Source organism: Anguilla rostrata, chromosome 3, assembly GCF_018555375.3.
Source record: "Anguilla rostrata isolate EN2019 chromosome 3, ASM1855537v3, whole genome shotgun sequence".
Classification (NCBI taxonomy): Eukaryota; Metazoa; Chordata; class Actinopteri; order Anguilliformes; family Anguillidae; genus Anguilla; species Anguilla rostrata.
In genome coordinates, this window is record NC_057935.1 from 73,077,654 (window position 1) to 73,083,653 (window position 6,000).

Here is a 6,000-nt window from a genome sequence, read left to right on the forward strand (position 1 = left end):
CAGAGCCAGCTTGACTGCCAAAAGTTCACGATCACCGACGTCATAATTCCTCTCCGCTGGGGAAAGGGACCGCGAGAAATATGCACACGGGTGCACCTTGTTATCTACAGGGGACCGTTGAGATAAAATGGCTCCCGCGCCAAGCTCAGAGGCATCCACCTCCACCACAAATGGAAGTGCCGGGTTAGGCGTGATGAGAATGGGCTCAGAACAGAACATAGACTTTAAAACCCGGAAAGCCGCATCGGCTTTGGATGTCCAAGCAAAATGAACACTGGCCTCCTTTTTGGTCAGCACAGTGATCGGTGCGGCTACTGCACTAAAATAGCGAATGAAACGCCTGTAAAAGTTGGCGAATCCCAAAAACCGCTGCACCTGTTTAACTGATGTGGTGGGGGCCAATTCTTAACTGCGGAGACTTTATCAGGGTCCATTTTAATAGTTCCCTCAGAAATTATAAACCCCAAAAAAGAGACAGATTTGGCATGGAATAGGCATTTCTCGGCCTTCACGAACAGTTTAGCCTCCAAAAGGCATTTCAAAACCTGCCTGACATGACTGACATGCTCAGCAGGAGTGTTGGAAAAGATTAAAATGTCATCTAAATAGACGAACATAAATCTCTCCAACATCTCCCTAAGAACGTCATTGACTAAGGCCTGAAATACCGCCGGGGCGTTCGTGAGACCGAATGGCATGACTAAATATTCGAAATGCCCGTTATGCGTGTTAAATGCTGTTTTCCACTCGTCTCCTTCTCTTATTCGCACTAAATTATAGGCATTCCGAAGGTCAAGTTTGGTGAATATAGTCGCCCCCTGGAGACGTTCAAAAGCCGAATTCATAAGGGGTAAGGGGTAGCGGTTCTTGACCGTGATATTATTAAGACCTCTGTAATCTATACAGGGTCGCAGACCGCCGTCCTTTTTCTTAACAAAGAAAAACCCTGCCCCCGCCGGCGAAGTGGAGGGTCGAATAAAACCATTGGCCAGGGACTCTTGAATATATTCCCTCATAGCCTCGCTCTCGGGAATAGATAAAGAATATAAGGAACCCTTGGTGGGACCAAACCAGGAAATAATTCGATAGCGCAATCATACGTTCTGTGCGGAGGTAAAGTAGTGGCCTCTTGCTTACTAAATACCTGCGCAAGATCTGCATAATCGTTGGGGACATTGACTGGTAATGGAATAGTGACCGTACCCACTGTAACCAGATCCTCCATGCTGGCGGAATAAGGGTTTTCCATTTCATCTGCCGTATCTTGTTCGCTCTGGCTTTTAAAAGAACACCCCTCACCCGAGAATTCCTCTGTGGCATAATCGCAAGGAGAGAATGTGTCAAAACACGGATCCCAGACTAGGCTCTCCTCCCTACCTGAAGGGGGCGATGCCGCAAACTGACTGATGGGAGTAACGGTCTCCTCATCACAGTACTCAAAACTGGGCTGGGAACTAGAACCAACCCCAGGAGCCTGCGTAGTCTCCTGCTGACAGTGAGACACGCATTCCAAACCCCACTGAAGGATGGCCTCCCCAGTCCCGCCCCAGTTGATGTAAGGTTTATGCCTAACCAACCAGGAATGCCCCAACACAAGGGGAAAGGTCGGAGATTCCACCAAAAAAAATCTGATACGCTCCACATGTTCACCAAAAGGAACGCGCATCTGAATAAAAGCGGTGGTTCTTTCCACTAGGCCTGTGCCTAAGGGACGGCCATCAAGCGCAGTAATCACCTGAGGCTGTGGCAAGAGACGCACAGGTAATCCGCGTTTCTTTGCCCATTTAGTGTCAATAAAACAATCCACTGCGCCTGAATCTAAAAATGGATTAGTGTTAATGATCTGTTTATTCCAGGAGAGTTCGACGGGGATACAGGTGCGAAAGGCTGATAACTCACGTCTCGCCAGTGGCTTACGCTTCACCGACGAGACTGATCTTTTTCTGCTAGCACTGGACAACTCTTTATGCGGTGCCCTATCTGTTTGCAATAGTGGCACCTCTTGGTTCTTGATCGAAAATCAGCATCCCTGCGAACGTCCACACTGTCCACCTGCATAGGTTCTGACCTGATTCCTGAGTCTTGGGAACGAGTGGAGAAGATGGGCGTACCCAAGAGAGGTGCGACATAAGGGGTTGTTCGACCTCTCCTTTATTCCTTCTCTCTCTCTCGTTCCCTAACCCGGTGATCAATGCGGATAGCTCTCGCAACCAATGCCTCGAAAGTAGCGGGTGGCTCACTCGCAGCCAGTGCATCCCTGACTGGATCTGACAGGGCATTGGTGAATAGTGTCATAAGCGGTAGTTCAGGCCAGACTGATTCGCCGGCTAACGATCGGAATGCTATGGAAAATTCTGCAACACTATTCCTTCCCTGCCGAAGACGGGTTAACCTAGTGGCTGCCTCACTGCCCGTAACATCATGGTCAAACACCCTTTCCATCTCCTCAATGAGGCGGTCTGAACTTGTCATTATGGGTGAGTTTGAACGAAAAAGTGGGTCAGCCCAGGCCAGGGCTTGACCCTTAAGGAGACTAACAATAAACGCCACCCTTGATTCGTCTGTAGCATATCGTGAAGGATGAGCTCTAAACTGTATAAAACATTGTGTTATGAACCCCCGGCATTTGCCGGATTCACCTTCGAACGGAGCAGGGAGCTGAAGTTTAGGTTCCTGATTATTTGTGAGTGCCGGTGTGTGTCTGGGAAGGAAAGGATTGTGCTTGTATACTGGGAGTCTCCGAAGAAACTCAGTTTGGAAACGCCTTGTCTCCTCGCGTTCAAGACGTCGCTCTTCCTCTACCCGGACCCGGTGTTCCTCGAAACCTCGCCTAAACTCCTCGGAAGCCACCTGCTGGCGACCCATAATCTCTAGCAGGCCGGTCAGTGTAGCTTCCTGGCGGCGTGACGCCTCCTCTTGTAGGGCTAAACGCTCGCACAGCTCTGCCTGTTGTGCAGTGGTGTTTACTTGTTGACTGTGCAACATTTGTAGACCCTCTGTATGGGCCGTCAGGACGGCTTGTTGAGCCGTAACTGCCTGATCCAGGCCGATGGTCGCTGGTACTTCCATTTGGCTTGAGTGTTCTGTGAGGGAGGGGAAGTGTGAAGACCAGACGCGACCAAACAGGGATCTATAAGTTACCAAAGGGGCACTCCAGTAACCACTGAGTCTCGTGAGAGACGAAATGAGAAGGGGTGCTATACTCCTAAGGGACGTATCCCAAAAAATGAATAAACCCCTAAACGGGTAACTGAGGAAGAAGGAGTATATAAAGAAAATAAAAGGGAACAGGGAAAAGAAAAGAAGAAAACGACTTCGACCCGAAGCAGAGAAAAAGAAAATGTCTTTTCAAAAACAAACAAAAGACATTCTGAGGCCAACTAAAACCAGGGGGGAAACTAGTTAGTAAGGGGCAGAAAGGTTTGTGCCCCAACGGTGACACAATAACCCCTTAAAACCGCCAGCCTCAGAATCTGGACATATACCGTCCTAATACCTTTTTCTCAAAAGAAAAAACAAACAAACTGAAGTCAGAATTCTTTTGAAATTCCTTTGTTCTTAAATTCCTTACACCTTGCTCAGAAATACGACAGGGAACTGGCTAGAGCAAAACACGTTACACTCAAGCACCGTTCCACTGCCTACAGACGCTTTAAATACCCAGCCACAGGTGTGGCTGGTAATCAGCGGAAGATGTGAGCAACCCACAGGTGAAACCGATCAGAGGTAACCCTGCAGGAATGCATGGGATGTTCAAGCAGGAACAATCCTCCCAAAGGAACCAAAAATAACGATTAGCCGAGTGGCTAATCTGCAAGCTCGAACTAATCGTCCCCACACCCCAAAATAACGATTAGCCGAGTGGCTAATCGGAATGCTAACCACTGAGCACAGAAAAATGATCTACCTGCACAGAAACCGTGACAGGAAATGGTCATCGTGCATTTTAAATAGGAACCATCTAAAACTAAATTAATATGAGCAGTTCAGAGAAAAAAAAATCTAAATGATCCCAAGTATTTATTAAATAATGGCTCCAAATTCAAATTGATAGTGATTTGGAACTACTACTGAAAATTCCTCAAAAGTGTGAAGGAAGGAAGAACAATCTCTTACCCATTTTGTAGCTTTTGCCGATATGTCACTATAACCAAGGAGGTTTGTAAGCATCTTATACATACCAATCTTATGTTGTAGACATCAACATATCTGTAAAATACATTTGAGATATGTTGATGTTCAAAAGCATTGCTAGTACGTATACTTTGTGATTATTTGTAACTGTTTTTAAATGATTTTTGGCAGTTAAACATACCGCTTGGTTGTATAGCACTTGGAATAGCTTGTATATCACAAATACTGGTGCTTGGCTGGTTTACAGGGTTAAAATGTCTGTCTCCTGCAGGACCGGTATATTCACTGGGTGTTGTTTCAGTAAACCACCCTGGACAGCAGCTATTTGCTCTGGCTTACGCCCACATTAGCCTGCAGCGAATGCCTTCATAAAAAAAGGATTCTGCTGACAAACAAATACAATAAATGGGCATGTTCAATCAGACATTTTAGTTTATTTGATTTTTAATTTGTGAAGTTAGACAGTGGGTCCAGTAACATACTTCACAAAAACAACGGAGGAACAGATTCTCTCCCTCTCTTCACACATTTCATTACATTATATTTATTGGGCAGACGCTTTTTTCCACAGCGACGTTCAATAAGTGCATACCAAAGGCCATTGCAACAACTACAAAGCACAGGTACGATAAGGTACAATACTCATTATGTATCAGTTATTCATAGCCATGAACACATTAAGTCCAGTTCTCATAAAGGCTCAAAAACAAGCTACAACATCAAGATAGCGATACAAGTGTAATGTAAGTGCTGGGTGGAGGTACATGTGTCACACAATAGTACTGAATGATGATCATTTTTCTTTTTACTTTTACTTGATTTTGGTTCAATTTTCAAAAATAATTGTAAAAGTAATAAAAGTAAGTGTCTATTGTCTGAGTGTGTGTGTGTACGCGTGTTTGTGTGTGTGCGTGCAAGTGCACGTGTGGGTGTGTGTGTATGTGTGTACGTGTGCATGTATGAGTGTGTGTGCGCGTGTGAACTTGTGTATGTGTGAGTGTGCGCATGTCTGTGCATGTGTATGTGCATGTACAGTATGTCTGTGTCTGAGTGCGTGTGTGTGTGTGTGTGTGTGTGTGTGTGTGTACGCATGTACATGTGTCTGAGTTTGTGTGTGTGTGTGTGACTGACTAACTAACTCCTGTAGGGCTGCTATGTTTGCTGGTTTTTGTTTCAACAATCTACCCCACATAGATTAGTCAATTACAGTCATGGTTCCAGTAAGGTACTTCACTACTTCAGACAAAACTTCAGCCAGTTACAAGCTGCACACAAACTAGTACTAAAACACACATTTGATGTTTGCAACTCATTTGTCTGCTGTCCTGTGTAACTTTGTGTTTATGTCAGGACCCCCTTGCAGAACATGATTTCCATCTCAATGGGGTTTTTCTGTTTAAATGCAGGTTACATAAAAAATAAAAAATAATAAACAGGAGGCTTGCAGGAGGCTTACACTTGAAAAGTACAAGGACTCATCACTTTCTCCTGGTTCATGATCTGTTTTCACACTGTGTTTTTGGTGCTGTGCTAATTTCACTGTGGACTGAAGTTCAGTGAAGGAACCAAAGTTTCATTTTTACTGTTGGCACCACCGCAGGTTACACCTGATGGCACGTATATTTCAAGTTTCTAAGATTCTGCACACTTTCAGTATCAAACACAGGTACAACAGCAGCAGCAAGAGCAGTGGCAGGAGCAGCAGCAGCAGGAGCAGCGGCAGGAGCAGCAATAGCAGGATCAGCAGCAGGAGCAGCAGCAGCAGGAACAGCAGGAGCAGCAGCAGCAGCAGGAGCAGCAGCAACCATGCATCCAGAGTATCCAGTCTTCTCTATGAAAATGCTTCACAATCTCATAAAAGCACCA

The 6,000-nt window shown here is 45.5% G+C and overlaps 1 long non-coding RNA gene across 1 annotated transcript in view; it reads left to right on the forward strand.

Annotated features, from left to right (window-relative positions):
• LOC135251893 (uncharacterized) overlaps window positions 1–6,000 on the forward strand; it is a 30,679-nt gene that overhangs the window by 23,825 nt on the left and 854 nt on the right. The window lies entirely within an intron of this gene.